The sequence below is a fragment of the Lepisma saccharinum genome, chromosome 8 (genome assembly GCF_977018435.1).
Source record: "Lepisma saccharinum chromosome 8, izLepSacc3.1, whole genome shotgun sequence".
NCBI lineage: Eukaryota > Metazoa > Arthropoda > Insecta > Zygentoma > Lepismatidae > Lepisma > Lepisma saccharinum.
The window spans coordinates 35,205,063-35,221,023 of NC_139236.1; positions in this window are offsets into that span (position 1 = coordinate 35,205,063).

Genomic DNA, 15,961 nt, shown 5'->3' on the forward strand with positions numbered 1-15,961 from the left:
TCTTGGGTAGCTCGTCCTGCTTTTGTCAGAAAACCTGATCAGCATACTGAACCAAGCCATCACATGAGATACGACTTCAATAATATAATCCGTTTCTGTGGTCAAATAAGTCCAAAAAAGGTAATAAAATTGTCAGTTTGAGGAGACGGAGAAATAATTTCCTTTTATTTTACATTACACTCTGTCTGTATGCGTAGTGTGGTTTGTCTGTCCCAAAGCTGAAGGCAATCCTGTCTGTTGTAACGCGTGGCATGTTTTGTTCTAGCTTACAAATCGCGTAAAATACCTTCGTTCACTTCAGTGTGTTGGTTCTGCAGGCACAAGGTCATGTCGACTGATAAGCAGAAACCACGTGACTCCGGGACCAACTGTCAGCACCGCAGAGAAGTTTCGGTAACTTTTGCGAGGTTCCTTCTAGTCCTTGGCAGAGCGCATGTTCCGTAATTATATGCAGAAAACCCATGTTTTCTGTGTATAAAATTTACCTATGTTTGGATTGTGCTCAAATGTTGCAGTAAATATACCTCCGTGACACACAACAAAAATTACAAGAGCTTCAAAGATTAGAAACTTAGCAAGCGTTACTCACAAGGCGATTGTCCGACTTTCAGAAGACCAGGTGATGGGGTTGTCGACCTCCGTGGCGAAGTGGTTAGCAGAGCGCGCTACAACACCAGGGGTTCTGGGTTCGAGTCCCGGGTAAGGCGTGGGTATTTGTGTTCGTCCAGTTGATAAGAAACAAAGAAAAAATGTAAGAATTGAAAAGTGTAAAAGTGAGAAAAAGAGTGAATGGTGGGAGATACCTCCGTGTAGGGGGTATTTCCTTTTTTTAAAAAAATGGGGTGGTAGCGTGTTAGTTTGACACGCAGGAGATACTGGGTTCGATTCCCGTTTCATTGCCTCAATTTTTTTTCTTAACTGGAGCGACTATATATTTCAATTTATTTATTGCGAACATTCTTATTTTATTTGCTGTGCGAATTGTTGAATTTTGAATTGAATTTTGTTTTCCAAACGATTACGATAATTTCTTGTGAATAGTATTATATGTATTTCTGGATCATTTTCTCGAAAGAAATATATACTTTTCGCCAGGCATAACATTTTATTGAGTATGTTTGTAAAATGATGAGAAATGTGAAAAAACTATCGTAAAAAATAATTTTTACAAATAAAATTTAAAACGGTAAAGATTTCCACACAAAAATAAAGTAAAGATGTATTTAACCTTTACTCCAAAAAAATATTAAATAAAATGCAATAATTAGTTGCTCGAGTTATTTAAAAAGAAAATAGGGCAATAAAACGGGAATCGAACCCAAAGCCTTTTTTAGGTCAAACTTATCCGCTACCACGCTACCTCCATTTTTTTCATTTTAAGTCCACTTTATGCACAGTAAGAAAACTGGATCTATAGTTTAAAGTGGGATTCCAATCACTTGTGCCTAAACCGCGTATCAAACTTACCAATACTCGGTTCGGGCATGGATGTGTGTTTTTGTCCCAATGAGAATACAGAGAATATAGAGGAAATTGACATGTGTGACAATTGAGAAAAAGGTGAAAAATGGGTGATACTATTACTTTCGAAAATACTCTTTCAGTTCATGTAGGGTTACCAGACGTTTTTCCCGGGCAAGTCCTACATTTTAGCCTTATGTCCGGCGTCCAGGAGGAATTTGAAAAATATTATAAATGTCCTACATTTTGAGCATCACATAACATTAATTAGAAAAATATGTAACAGAAAAAAATCATACAAGTTACAAGTCTATGGACTGTGCTTCCAAACTCAATAGTAAAATATATTTCGATTCAGTCATTGCCCAAAAATAAAAAGTTTGTCCAGCTATTAAACAAACGGGAAAAAGGAAGCAATTAATGAACAACGTTTTGGGACCACATTCTGATAACGTCGCTGTTCAATGCCTGAGCAGAATTTTTTGCCTTAGGGTTTACACTGATGGAACAAGGTATTGTTATTCAATAGTCAATATAATTTTATTGTAAATCAGGGGTATATAGAGCGAAGTTATTCAGGGTGTCTGCCAGTCAAGAAAGTCGTGGAAGTCAAGAAAAAGTAAAGAAATCAACAAGAAGTCAATTAAAAGGCAATAAATTATTCTTGTGGTCAAGAATTTATGCTATCATAATGACTGATTGGTTGATTTAGTATATTTTACTTCACATTTTTCTGTCCCTTTGGCTAATCGCGAAGATGAGGATGAATGGTGGTAAGATAAGATGGATGAAGGGACAGTCACAAACATATAGGGACAACCGACACGAGCCCCACATAAGTTTATACTGGCTGCGAGTCCAGACGCCAAAGCCTCGCTTGTCTGCCAAACACAGTTCAGGATGCATTGATACGAGATAGCAGATCTAATTCTCTTATTAAATTCAGCTTCAGTTTTCATCTTAACTGGCCTCTTGGTAGGGGGTTTTCATTAAAGAAATATTTATTTTCTTAATTTTCAACTTTATCTAAGTAGGGATCGAATAAATAAATAAATAATAAGAAAAACTGGAAAAAGATCTAGAAAAGTCCAGAAAAAGTCAAGATTTCTGGATTTGTTATTTTTGTAGACACGCTGTTATTGAACTAAAAACTACCCAAGATGGAACTTCTGGAACCATTTTAAATTACGGTAAATGCTGAATATTTGTTTACCATAACAGGTTCAAATGTTGAGAGAGTACTTTCATTACAATCAGCACAACAGACTCACGAGAGAAAATATTTTTTCATAATGTCTGTAAAATATTTCGTACTGGTCCCTATAATTTCAAAGAGTTTAACTGTCCACTCTAACATAAATAATAAATATAGTTTGACTAAACCTGAAATTTTGATAAGAATTGTCTCCTCTGAGAAGGACCACTTAAATCATGTAGTAAAAGGTGCATTGATTAGCATGATTACAAGTTTTGAAATTTTACATTTAAAAATTCATTAAGAATTCATTTTTTTAAAACTGAAAAGTGTCATTTTTCAACTACTTTCTAACGTGTTCTATAGAAATATATATTATTTATTGGGAATGTTTTGTGTCCTACATTTTGACTTAATGTCCTACATTTTGGGTCAGCATGTCCTACATATCCCTTACAGCGATCTGGTAACCATAAGTTAGTGTAATGTGCCTGAAATTGAATGCCCTATTTTTAACCGTGAACGTGTTTTGTCTCTTCAATTAAAACTTTTAGTTTACAATTTAGTTCATCATACCAACCTGTGTCCTTCTCCCTTGTTTATTTATAGTTATAAATAAAATCTCATTGGAGCATGGAAAAACCTTTCACTGTTCATTAGTCAATCATTGTTCTCTGAAGTTTTCAATGCAACATTCAGGCTCTCTGATCGTGCATCGTACGTTTCAGATCACGTATCCACATAATTTAATATATTTATAAGTTGTTTTAAGTGAAATTCTCCATTTTTATTCTTTCCATATATGATATCAATATAACATTGCAAACAGTTATTAATGGTTTCAATGTCATTTGCAGGGACGTCGTTAGGGGGGGTGGGCCGGGGGGCACTGGCCCCCCGAAACGTTCACGTGGCCCCGGCAAACTGTTCTACATTTGCTGAAAATTTTACTTTCATGACAAATATTGCAAACTAGTTTTTAAGTAATTTTTTCTTTCAGTTAGAAACACTGTTCTTAATTTGAGTGGCACGCACCCAAAACCACATTTCGTTCTCGTTTTCCTGGTTCTAGCTATAGTGGATGTCAGTGTAGGAACCTAGAACTTCGTCGTTTCTCGGAATTTTGAGGGAGCGGTCTTTCCACCCCTAGCAGTCGTAGGTCAACAACAGGCAGGGATGGGTGTTGAGTGTTGCCGTCGTCCAAACAATGTTTTGAGCTTGAGTAAAGGTAAAGGTAATGTGTTCCCCGGTGCTTAGCACCACGCCATGAAGGCGTATAGGGGGTGTGGGGATAACGCCCCACACTTTCTTGATCCGGTCGTGAGTGGGGGTGATGTGATCAGCACCACGCCCCTGACCGCCTTTACCCCCCAGGGTTTCCCCCAGGTACCCATGTTATTCGACGCTGGGTGGGCGACGGGGCCGCTTCCAACGTTAGAAAAGTTCCCGAATTTGAACCGGCCGGGGATCGAACCCGGGACCTTTAGCATGGTAGTCAGACGCGTTACGGACTTGGTAGTCAGACGCGTTACCGACTGAGTAGATTAAAGAACGACCGCTTGTGAAGCGGTAAACCACATATTTATTTATTTATTTACTCATAGTTTCAGATACAGTCTTATTTGGTAAACAGTTACAACTGGTCCCGAATCAGAGCGCAATACACGCTAAATAAGAATAATGGTGGCAGGATGCCTCATATCTCCGAGTAAGTAGTGTTATTCGCAACAAATATCTATTCTATTGAAACAGTCTAAAACACGCAACGTGTTAAAAGTAACTATCTTCACAAACTGTACGATTTCTCGAGTCGCATATTTTTCTCGATATCATGAAGACCGATTTTGAGAATCCTCCTTAACGAATGATGCCTCCCCGATTGAGCAGTGATAGCGTTGTTGCCTTGTAATCGAGGGGTCCCGGGTTCGATTCATTGGTGCAGGTACACAGTGGTCCGGATCTTATTTTAAACTGTAGGTCCAGTCCTGATTAGCCTTACTGTGCATAAAGTGGACTTAAAAACACCAACTCAACTCAACTCCTTAACAAACTTTTCGAAGAATCGAAAATTTAAACAAGAACAAGTAAATACATTTGTAATTTTGAAGTAAATTATTATTATTACTGTTATTATTTTGGGTATTTTTGGTTCGTATGAATCTGCCTCACACAGTAAACTTATTTTGTTGAGTCAAGTACAACCCTTGAAATAAGTTACTGGAAAGACATGTGAGGTTGCACATATATTTAAGCATCTATAAATAAATAATAACCCGTGGTTCGACAGCCCTGGTAGGGCCTTGGTCTATCTCCCGACTGCCAGTCTCCCTCCCACAATCCTACCTAGAGGTGTGGAGATCTTTAACCAGTAATGGGGTGACGTTGGGTCAGCACGTTAACCCCCAACCGTTATAGGGGATATCCGTAAATAATAATTATATTCTTGTGGTAAGGAGTCGTTGTCATTTAACAAACTTTATTGATTTATTCCAGCAGCATTATTTAAAATGTAGTGCCATACGGAACTTACCAACTTAACAAAGGCACATTAATTGCCTAATGAGGCATTTTCCTTGTGTTGCAGAGCAGGTTCAGTTTTTGGAGTATTGCAATGTTTTACACAGTCCGTTCGAAGAATTTTGAGAATATTGATGTTTTGTTAAAGAGACCACCCCCGAATAAATATCTGTGGATGTTTTACAGGTTTCATCGTATTTAAGAAGGTATTTTTTCCGGTGTAACTTTCCTCCGTACAACATGTCTTTTGCCACTCAAGCTGAAGAGTCGATTCATAGGTGCAACGACCTTGTCAGAAAGAAACTCTGATTGGCACCATGTTGACAAAAGACTCAAGAAGTCCCGCAACCAACAGAACTCGAAGCGCTCGGATCCTACGGTGACATATACACTTTGGTTGAACACAAACGGATGCATTGGTAGGAAATGCAGTTATTTTATGGGCCGTCCCTTTCTGGGAAGTCGGGGACCTTTTGAAAACACACTTTCCCTTCATGCACACCAGGGGGCCTAAGCCAGGTCACCCCCTCCCACAAAATATTCTCTTCATTTGGCTCTGGTTATCGGCCGCGCCGAAACGCACTACAGGTAGCTAGGACTTTCTGGGTTAATTACTTTATGGTTCAGCATGGACATAGGCTTTTCAAATTTCAACAGACAAAATTCTACTGTTTGTCCCTTTTCTGGCGGGAGATGAATGACAAAGATGTCGCGGTTCCTTCAGGTTCCCACACTCAACCCTTGTGCTCATAACCTGCAATGAACGGAAAGGAAACATCCATGCTCAGTCCGGAATTCGAACCCGGCACACCTGGCATCGTAGCACGATGTGCTAACCAATCCGCCACGGGGGTAGGCGAAGTGAAATTTCGAGTGTGAAGCTGCCAGCTCGTTTTCCTCTCGAAAAAAATTAAGTAGGATCGACTGATCGACCAAATGTCCAACAGATTGACTTTCTAAATTAGTGTCCGACTACCACACAGGAGACCGGGTTTGACTCCCAGGGCGGTTGATCTCACATGTGATGAAGAATAAGTCACATTTCAATCAAAGAAGGAAACGAGGTATGTAGTCAACTTTATATAGTAGTGTGCATGCTCTAGAAATAATACATTTCTAAATTCTGCATATTTTGTGATTTTTCTTCATTTAGCCTCTACCAGGGTTGTCAAAGGTACATTGGATACCCATAACTTCTATGGGTTTTATTGGGTTCCGTTGCAGGACCGGAACCTTTATTCTCGCACAATTTAAATTCGGTCCTAGTAGCGTATTGTTCCATTAGAAAAAGGATACTGGATCGTATTTAAATTGATCCGGATTCCTGCGCCAAATTTTAATTGATCGTGGAAAAAAGGTTCTTGGACAGTGTTTAAATTCAGCCGCAAAACAAGGTTCCTGGACCGTATTAAAATTTTACCAAAAAAAGAGTTCCAGAACCGTATTTAAATTCATACGGAAAAAAGATTCCTGAACCGAATTGAGGCCTAGAACCCATTTACACTTGCTGATTTTCTCTCCCGGATGTGAAATGACTATTTACAATACCTGGACCATTAACAACCCTGGGATTATTAAAGATTAGGGAACGCATACATTTGTTCTATAGGATTCCGTTATAGGACCGGAAACTTTTCTCTCGCACAATCTAAATACGTACCAAGTTGCGAATTGTTTCATTTCAATACGGAACTTTGACCCTATTTAAACTGATCCGGAAATAAATGTTCATTGGCCGTATTTAAATTCTTCAGAAAATAAGGTTCCAGGACCGAAATTAAATTCATCTGGAAAATAATTCATGGACCAAATTGAAAACGTTACAGATGAAGAGGTTCCTTACGGTCCAGAACCCATTTACGCTTGCTGATTTTCTCTCCTGGATGGGAATTGAATTTATTTAAAATTCCTGGACCTTTAGCAACTCTGGCCTCCACCGCAAATGCAGACGCTATGGCTGCTGCTTAGTGCTTAGGCGGGAAAGTTGACTAGACATACAAATAAAATTAATCCAAAGTTATATAGCGAATAATAGTTACTTACATAATAATATCATGACATATGGAGAGCCAAATTACTTATCAAGCATTTTCTGTTTTTTGGTTATCCTAGTGGCAGCGAAAATCATTTGCCCTTGCTGGTGAACTAGGTTCCTGCAAATTCAAGACGGCATTCTAATTTTCATTTCTATTTGGGCCGACAACTCCGTGGTGGAGTGGTTAGCAGGTTACACTACGAAGCAGAATGTCCCGTGTTCGAATTTCGGCCTCAGAATGTGTGTTCTTCGTGATGGTCCTTTCATCAAGTTAATCTTAACTCATTCTCATCTTCACGATTAGCCAAAAAGTGTCAGAAAAGTGAAGTAAAATGAACCAAGTCAATCAATAATTTCTATTTCGTTATTTTACGCCGCTTTTCTACCTCTTTGGTTAATGCGACGATTAGATTGAATGATGATCCGAAGTAATAGCGATGCGAGACATGATGCAACTACACCTGTCCAAGGTCCGAAGCTTGGACCTCTGGTTTCGTAGTATGTCATGCTCATGCTTCGGGAGTGGAATCCTTTGAATGAAAAACTATAAAAGTAGGGTGAAAGAAAACAACATTGTACTGTGCAAAAAAAGCCATGTTTCGGTCCTCTATTGAAAACTACAGTTATTCAGTAAAATTAATTTTGAAGGACAAAACCTCGAAAGCGTTTTTCCATTTGGTGACGCATGGTCATCACATCGAGTCCCATCTAGTTTTGAGAGTGGAATTCGCTTACATATTGACTTCAAGTAGCTTCTCAATTGTCCTCACGATGGTAGGCCATCACAGAAATTTTGGAGTTTCTACCAGGGATCGAACCTTGAAAAACTAGAGCGCAATAATTTGAACGCGCGGGAATTTTGTTGTTTCTATAGCCATCATATATTCAGTTTTGCACGCGCAAAGAGGATTACTTTTAAGAAATTAGATGTGTGCATAAAATTTCATATATATAGTCATCATTCTCCAATGTGTACAGTACGACGCCACAAAAGCCTCGTGTATGTCCCATAGAATAGTGGTTAAGGGTGCCGCCTTGCACTAAAGGCCGCCGGATTCGATTCTGGTATAAACAATATAGCTACATGGGATACCTATCTTGAACTCATTACACAAACATTACATTTTCGCACCGTTGTCATACTTGTACAGTGGGATCCATGAGTATTACCTTGCAAATTGTCCATGACTATTTTCATTACTTTTTCTCTTACATCCTGTGTGTTTTTAAGCTATGGATTTTTATGTATGCTGGTGCAGAAGTTGTCAACAGCTTATTTTGAGTTTTATTTTAATTCTTGAAGCTTCTATTGGGTCAAATAAAGTGCACGAACATGGTGATGAACAATTTGCATGGTAATACTTATGGATCCCACTGTACGTACAGTCTTAGAAAAAAAATACGTGGGCCACGGGACGTAGAATTTCGTAACGTCTTAAAGCCTGTTGTTTATGCAACCCAAATAACAAAATATTCGCTTAAGTTTGCCTGGTGATTCTGAGTTTTCGGGAAGGATTGAGCTTTGATAGCATGAGTCACATGACTCGTGCCCCAGCCACAACAAACAGCTGGGTGCTACGATGCCTCCAGAAGAAAATTTCAGGAACTGGTTTCTTGACAAGAGCTACTCGTAAGGAAATACTATTCTTTCAAGTGATATTAGAGTCATCGTCAAGAAGGTTCGCTGAAATGATGGTTCTCATCACAGACCACATGCCACACGTTAATTGTTTAAGTCCAGTTCACGCACTGGACCTACAGATTAAAATGGGATCCGAACCAAATGCCTCTCTATTTGGTATTGAATTCGGAAGCCTTTCATTACATGGCGAAGACGTTACCACTACGACATCAGAGAGGCAATGGAACCCCTTGAGAAAGAGATAAGCGAAAATTGCTACGTGACAAACCATATTTGCCCGTAAATTTTAAAAATAAGACAATATTTTGTACTGACAGTTTCGAACCGTGGGAGAGGCATATATTTTTTTGTACCATCGTCCATTTCACGAGTTTATAATTCTTCCTCACCGACACAAGTAACGCGAGTGGTAGAAGAAAAGCGAAGTAAAATAACTGAAACAGAAATGAAAGGAAAAAGCGAAATAAATTTTATTCATAATATTCTGCAGTCACTTGAGTTGTATTCACGGGATGCTATCTTTAAAGAAAGCCGTGGTCTCTTCCTTGTTTCGCTTTCTTTGTGCCCTTGCTTCCCCCGTCACGATTGGTCTAAAACTAATGAATGCGACGTTAATTAAAGAATCCAAACAACGAAACAATGCACAATCAACTGCACAAAACAACATTCCAAATGTTTTCGAATCGGAAAACAATTGAGATGCTGTAAAATGACTTAAGATGCAGTAATAAAGTGGGAATTCGGTACCGTATAGAATTAAATCGGTAGAGATGTTCGATTTGATTGGATGTTTGTTATTTAGATTTGCTATTCTTTCACTTTTGGCAAATAGCGACGATGAAGATGAGTGATGCTATGATGAAATTGATGAAGGGACACTTACCAAGGACACCCACGCCCAAGTCGAGATTCTAACCAGGGACCCATGGCATCGTAGCGCGCTGTGCTAACCACTCCTCCATGGAGTGGACATTATAGCATATTTTGTGTGCTCAATTGGGATCAATCAATGGAATGAATAGGCATATTATATGATTAATAAATTCATATCATAATACCACGTCATATTATTCGGCACGAAGTAACATCAGAGACATTCAATCTTGCATTTTTGCCTTTCAACTAATTCTTTGAATTCAGGTTAATCACAACAATAAGATAAATTATGAAGCAAATGATAGTGAATGTGGGATATTATTACGAATTACCTGACAGAAACAACATTAAGCAGGCTCGGTGGTCAAGCTCATTAAGTGATTGACATTCGATATCGTCGCAAAAGTTCCCGGGTTTGAGTACCGTCCTTGTCGGGGGTATTTGATTATTTCGTCATCAATTTCATGTAATGGTCACTCGTCCTTATCGTCGCGATCATCGAACAGGGAATAAAAATTATAAAAATAAATACGATGGAAGAGTACTTATTTCATCTCTCACGAAATCTCCTACAAAACCGGAATATATAAAATACATGTATATTCATTCACATACATTTTCGATTTCTATATTTAACTAATCGAGACCGAGAACGGGAGAGCAATTTTCAATTCGACAAACCGAGAGACGGAGAAACTGTAAAGTCTCGTTTCTTCTTGGCACCTCCGTAATCGAGTTGTTCTGTTTGTCATTGGCTTTGTATTGACAATTATTGTCATTATTCTTCCCCTGCAGGTAAACCATAACGATGAATTATGATGAAATGAAGCAGATAAAAGGGCAAGAACAAGAAAGTCATGTCTGTTCGGGACTCCAACCCAGAACCTTATGTAACGAGATTTGAAATTCTGGAGAAGGCGTCCGTGTTTCGCTTGGTTTTCTCTTTCCTCTACTTCTCTTATATTATCATACATGTATAATAAAAATGGATCTGATACGATATGTTGCGATTCATAATTGTGCTGGTTAGATGCTACAGATGTGAACTCCAACCTGCAATATATTATTCCCTTTTGTTTCGTATCTGGTTGAACATGAAATTTTCTTGCACTGTGACAATTTCTTTCTTAGTTTTGGTTTGGTGCACAGATATGCTAATCTGGACTCGACCTTTAGTTTAAAGTGGGATACTAACCACTATGTGCATCCACCGTGTATCAAACCCGGGATCCACTGATTACAAGGCGACGACGTTATCACTACGCCATCGAGGAGGACCCATGACAAAATGTTATTCACTCGATCTCTACCATAATTTATTTCAGCATTTACATTTTCGTTTTCTTCTTCTTTTTTCCTTTTGTTAACTACTCTTATACAACTCTTTTTGCGTCTTCGAATTTCTTCTTGTTTCAGGAAAAAATAATACATGCAGGCTGTATAAAAATCCCCCGTTCAAATAGATAAAACGTTCACTATCGAGAACTAATTTACATGTTTATCACTAACGTAACCATTAGGAAGGAAACTATTGAAATGTTAACTGATATAACTGCAGATGAAACAATATTTACAGCCACTAACGAAATATATATTCTTGTGTAGCCTCACAGACAACAAGTATATGGTGAGTCATTCACTCTTGCTGACTACGGGCGAAGGTCACTGAACCAAAGGGTGGTGGCAAGCAAGCAGGCTTCTGCTTTACCAAAGACGAGGTCACGTGTTCCAGTTATCAATGGCGTACGAAATAAGGAGGAACACAGCTATCTGACGTATGTTTTGGTCCCGTCATTGCACGCAGAACACTTTATCGTCGTGGCCTTGAAGTTCGCTCAGGGTACTCCTACGTAAAGGCTTCTCAGCTAGAAGGATATCTTCCCCATTGACTGGAGGAAAAGTGGGTGCGTATAGAGGTCCTTCAACTTTCGTATTCTTTTTCATTTCAGAACCCGTGCTGTATCGTCGACTTAATCCAATCTATCCGATGTGGGTTTTAGGTTCTGTTTCTGTTCGGTTATTTCACGTTGTCTTCCTGCTTATGTTATTCGCGACGAAGGTTCTGGATTCGATAATCTGGACAATAACGGGATTGGATTGGTTGCTTGATTTGGTGTCTTAAGTCCACTTTATGTCCTGTTAAGCTAATCGTGAATGGACCTACAGTTTAAAGGGGGATCCGAACCACTATGTTCCTCCACCGAGTATCGAACCCGGGATCCCTTAATTACAAGGCGCCCACGATCCCACTGCGCCATCGGGGATTGTGTTCGAAACGAATGAATCAAATTTGAGTGATATGATATGCAACCATTGGAAGACTATTGAAAGAAAAGCTATGGGAACCTGCCAGTTTTTCTACTGCAGACAGGAAACCATAAATATGGAAGAGAAGCTTATATTCTATGAAACCTGACGCTATGTGCTCGAATACTTGCTAAATATAATCCATAGAGGCATAGCAACGTTAAACAACCTCTTATATGATACATATAGGTTTAAAAAGGTAGAAATACAAAGATTGTGTGCGCCTCACTGATGGCGTAGTGGTAAGGCCTTGTAATCAAGGGGTCTGGGGTACGATACCAGGTGATCGCACATAGTGGTTCGGATCCCACTTTAAACTGTATGCACTTCAGATTAGTCTATCTGTGCCGGTGACTCAGTCGGTAACGCGTCTGACTACCATGCTATAGGCCCCGGGTTCGATTCCCGGCCGGTTCAAGCCCGGGAACTTTTCTAACGTTGGAAGCGGCCCCAGCGCCCACCCAGCGTCGAATGACATGGGTACCTGGGGGAAACCCTGGGGGTAAAAGCGGTCAGGGGCGTGATGCTGATCACATCACCCCACTCACGAACGAATCAAGAAAGTGTGGGGCGGCGTGATGCTGATCACATCACCCCCACTCACGAACGAATCAAGAAAGTGTGGGGCATTACCCCCACACCCCCTATACGCCTTCATGGCGTAGCGCCAAGCACAGGTAAGAACTTTATTATTATTTTTTTTTTTTTGCATAAAGTGGACTTACAACAAAATTTAAATTTGCGATAAAGATTATGATAAGGTATTAAAGAATTGGGTCTAACACATTTTTTTATTGTTTACGAATGACATTGTTAACTAATATTCTTAATTTCAGTTTCAAGATGAAATCGGCTACGAAATAAAAGGAGTGGGTTCATATTTCTGTTACGAAATTCCACTTTTGTAGTAGACCTGTGCCACACTAAGATGTGACAATAAACAAATCTGAGACACTTTCAAAGTATTAAATTGATATCTACGTATTTGGGAAAAATCTTTCAATATAATACTTTTTTTGGACGCGTCAAATCATAGTATTTAATTCCTGTTTTAGCAGCTTTAAGAAACCTGATTTGGGGGGGGGGGGGTTACAAATGCCCTTTCTGCTCCCGTCAAGTTACGCCTATGACAAACAGGAATTCAAAGTAAAAGACTGTCCCGACTAAATCGGGAGACACGTCTGATAGATTTACAATTGGGAAAATCATAATTAAGCGTGTAGTTGAAAACAACCTATTTTCATATATTGCATGCAGCTCTACTTTTTCTGCAATGTGGATCAAGAACTGGGGACGTGGAGAAGCACAACACTCCACGTAACCAATAGTCACGTGACCCTCTTTGCTTTCCTGTCATGTTGACCTTCGCGTGGAACACATTTCTCGGTGTTAAGACAGGCAAAATCACCCGATCATCGAAGGGTGCAATATGTGTTGCCTACCCTCCTGCATTACTTGCTCCTATTAAAGCCTTATGGGGAAGAACTTTTTTCCATGACTGTACACCTAATACCAGCACCCTTTTATATCTAAACCCACGGAAGAGGGTTTTCTCTACCTCTCAATTTTCTTCGAGCAAATTTACAAATCTAAGGAGTAAGGACTAATGACATTGTTCTTGGTGTCTCAAAAATCTGACATAATAGAAAATACATGGATTTTTAAAGACTGTCTAGATGCCATTAAATTAATAAGTTCATTCTGCATTTAGATTCCCGAATAATGGCCATGGATTTCGGGAGTCTATATCAGTAATTTTTTGGGGCTACAGGAGAAAATAATGTTCTCTTCCAACAAGAGTTGAGTTGGTGTTTTAAGTCCACTTTATGCACAGTAAGGCTAATCGGGACTGGACCTACAGTTTAAAGTGGGATCCGAGCCACTTGTGCCTCCACCGGGTATCGAACCCGGGACCCCTTTATTACAAGCCGTCGACGCTACCACTGCGCCATTGGGGGAGACCCTCTTCCAACAAGATTTTATATATTTATATACATAGATACTGTACATATATTTATGTAGGCCTATATGGTATATTTTACTTTTTTTTTACTTTTATATGGTATATTAATAGTTTGTTAGTTTTTAATGGTTTGATAGAAAAAAATCTTAAGTTTTGCCCCCCCCCCCCCTCCCCCGAACTGATCAACCTAGCTACGTCCCTGGTCATTTGCTGGGTAAAAGAAAATCGTATTACTTTAGATTCGAACATGCAAACGCAAGTATCAAAGTATTGCTTTAGACAGCACTCATGATTTTGAAATGTCGAAAGGTAATCATTCTACGGGGAACGTGAAAGTTGGTGTGTGTTGACAGACTGTAGCTACTGCCATATTAGCACTGACAACTAGGAAGCGTTCTCAATGATCACGTGGCTGCATGCTTTTCGCTAATAAATAACTGCGCTTTTTCAACACATACACAAATATATCGTCGCTTCGGAACATCAAATTTTCATCTTTGCTGCTTTCAGATTACCAAGATACGAAGTGGCATGCAATTCAAAAGGTTTTGCAGAAACCTCAGTTTTATAAATAAGATTGGATGAAATTAGACAAAAAAAAAATAACTTTCCTTCCGCTGGGCTCGAACTCGGGTTGCGCGCATGCTAGTCCAACACGATAACCAACACTCCGAACGAGACAACACGAAACTCTTTCGTAAGTACTCGACTGAAACGCAAGTTAATTTTCAAATTGCTAATTCCCAAGGTATAACATGCCTAGGCAGATGTGTCTTGCATTTTCTGTACTTTTGTTATTACAGTCGCTTTGGTCTCTCCCTAGGTTAATCACGGCAATAATGAGGAATATTTTTTAGACAGAGATGGTAAACAGACACACAGGAATAATCACCCTCGCAAAAAAGCCAGAACTCGAGTCTGGAAACTTCGACGCGAGGTGTGTTTCTTGTTCTAACTTGTATATCTGTGTGTTTTCGTTAGATTCATGGTATTTCGTGAGTTGATATGAATAAAGTAAATAAATAAGACAAGTGGGTGGAAGTGACTGAAGAATCGTAGCTACGGAACCATTGAGAAGATATCTATCGCCTAGATAGAGAATCTCTATATCCCCTTGTGATAGAGAACTTATTAGAAGAATGAAAATACAGATTAAACGAACAAATTTGATGTGTATCCTTTCGTCAAAATGCCTAGAAAACAATATTACATACTTCTTCAATAATAGAAAAGAATAACAAAATTGTCCTTGGTGGGGATCGAACCTAGATCCTACTGGTGAAAGCTCTGTACGCTAACCAACACTCTCTATCAATAACACCACGTTTTCTTTTTTCCAGTCAGTTTGTTTCCTTCCTCAACATCTGAAGACGAAAATGCATCTTAATTTCTCTCATAATTGTTTCATTGTCTATGAATAGAAACCACGTATGTCAAAAATAGACGCATTCTTTCTGTGAAAAATCCCATGTATCGCACATCGTGCTTCTCCATTTACTGTTATTTGGACATTCACTTCGAAGTTAAAACTTAGCTTTGTGTGTTTGTTTTCACGAGCATGTGTGTGAGAAGAGTAGTGTGCACGTGTGTTCGATATTTTTCTGGGTATTATTTTCGTTCAAAGCATTAATATAATTGTAAAATATGGAATTTACTGTAATGCAAGGAGTGAAAATATAAACCAAGTCCGTCAGGTTCGTTCCCAAACAACATTAAATAGCGGAACGTAACGTGGATCGAGTATTATTCCATGTCGAGAACACGAGACATTACGATCGACAATCTTCATCTCGTATTTCTCTTTGGCATCACTACTCAATTTACAGAGATATATACCAGCAATGCTGGTTGGGTTGTCTAGTCACAAGGCGCTTGGTGGTCAGACATGGATGGCTTTCTTCAGTGCTTCTTCAATAGGGTCGTTACAACCCTGAAGTGTCCGTGACTGTACTCAAGGGGTTCGAT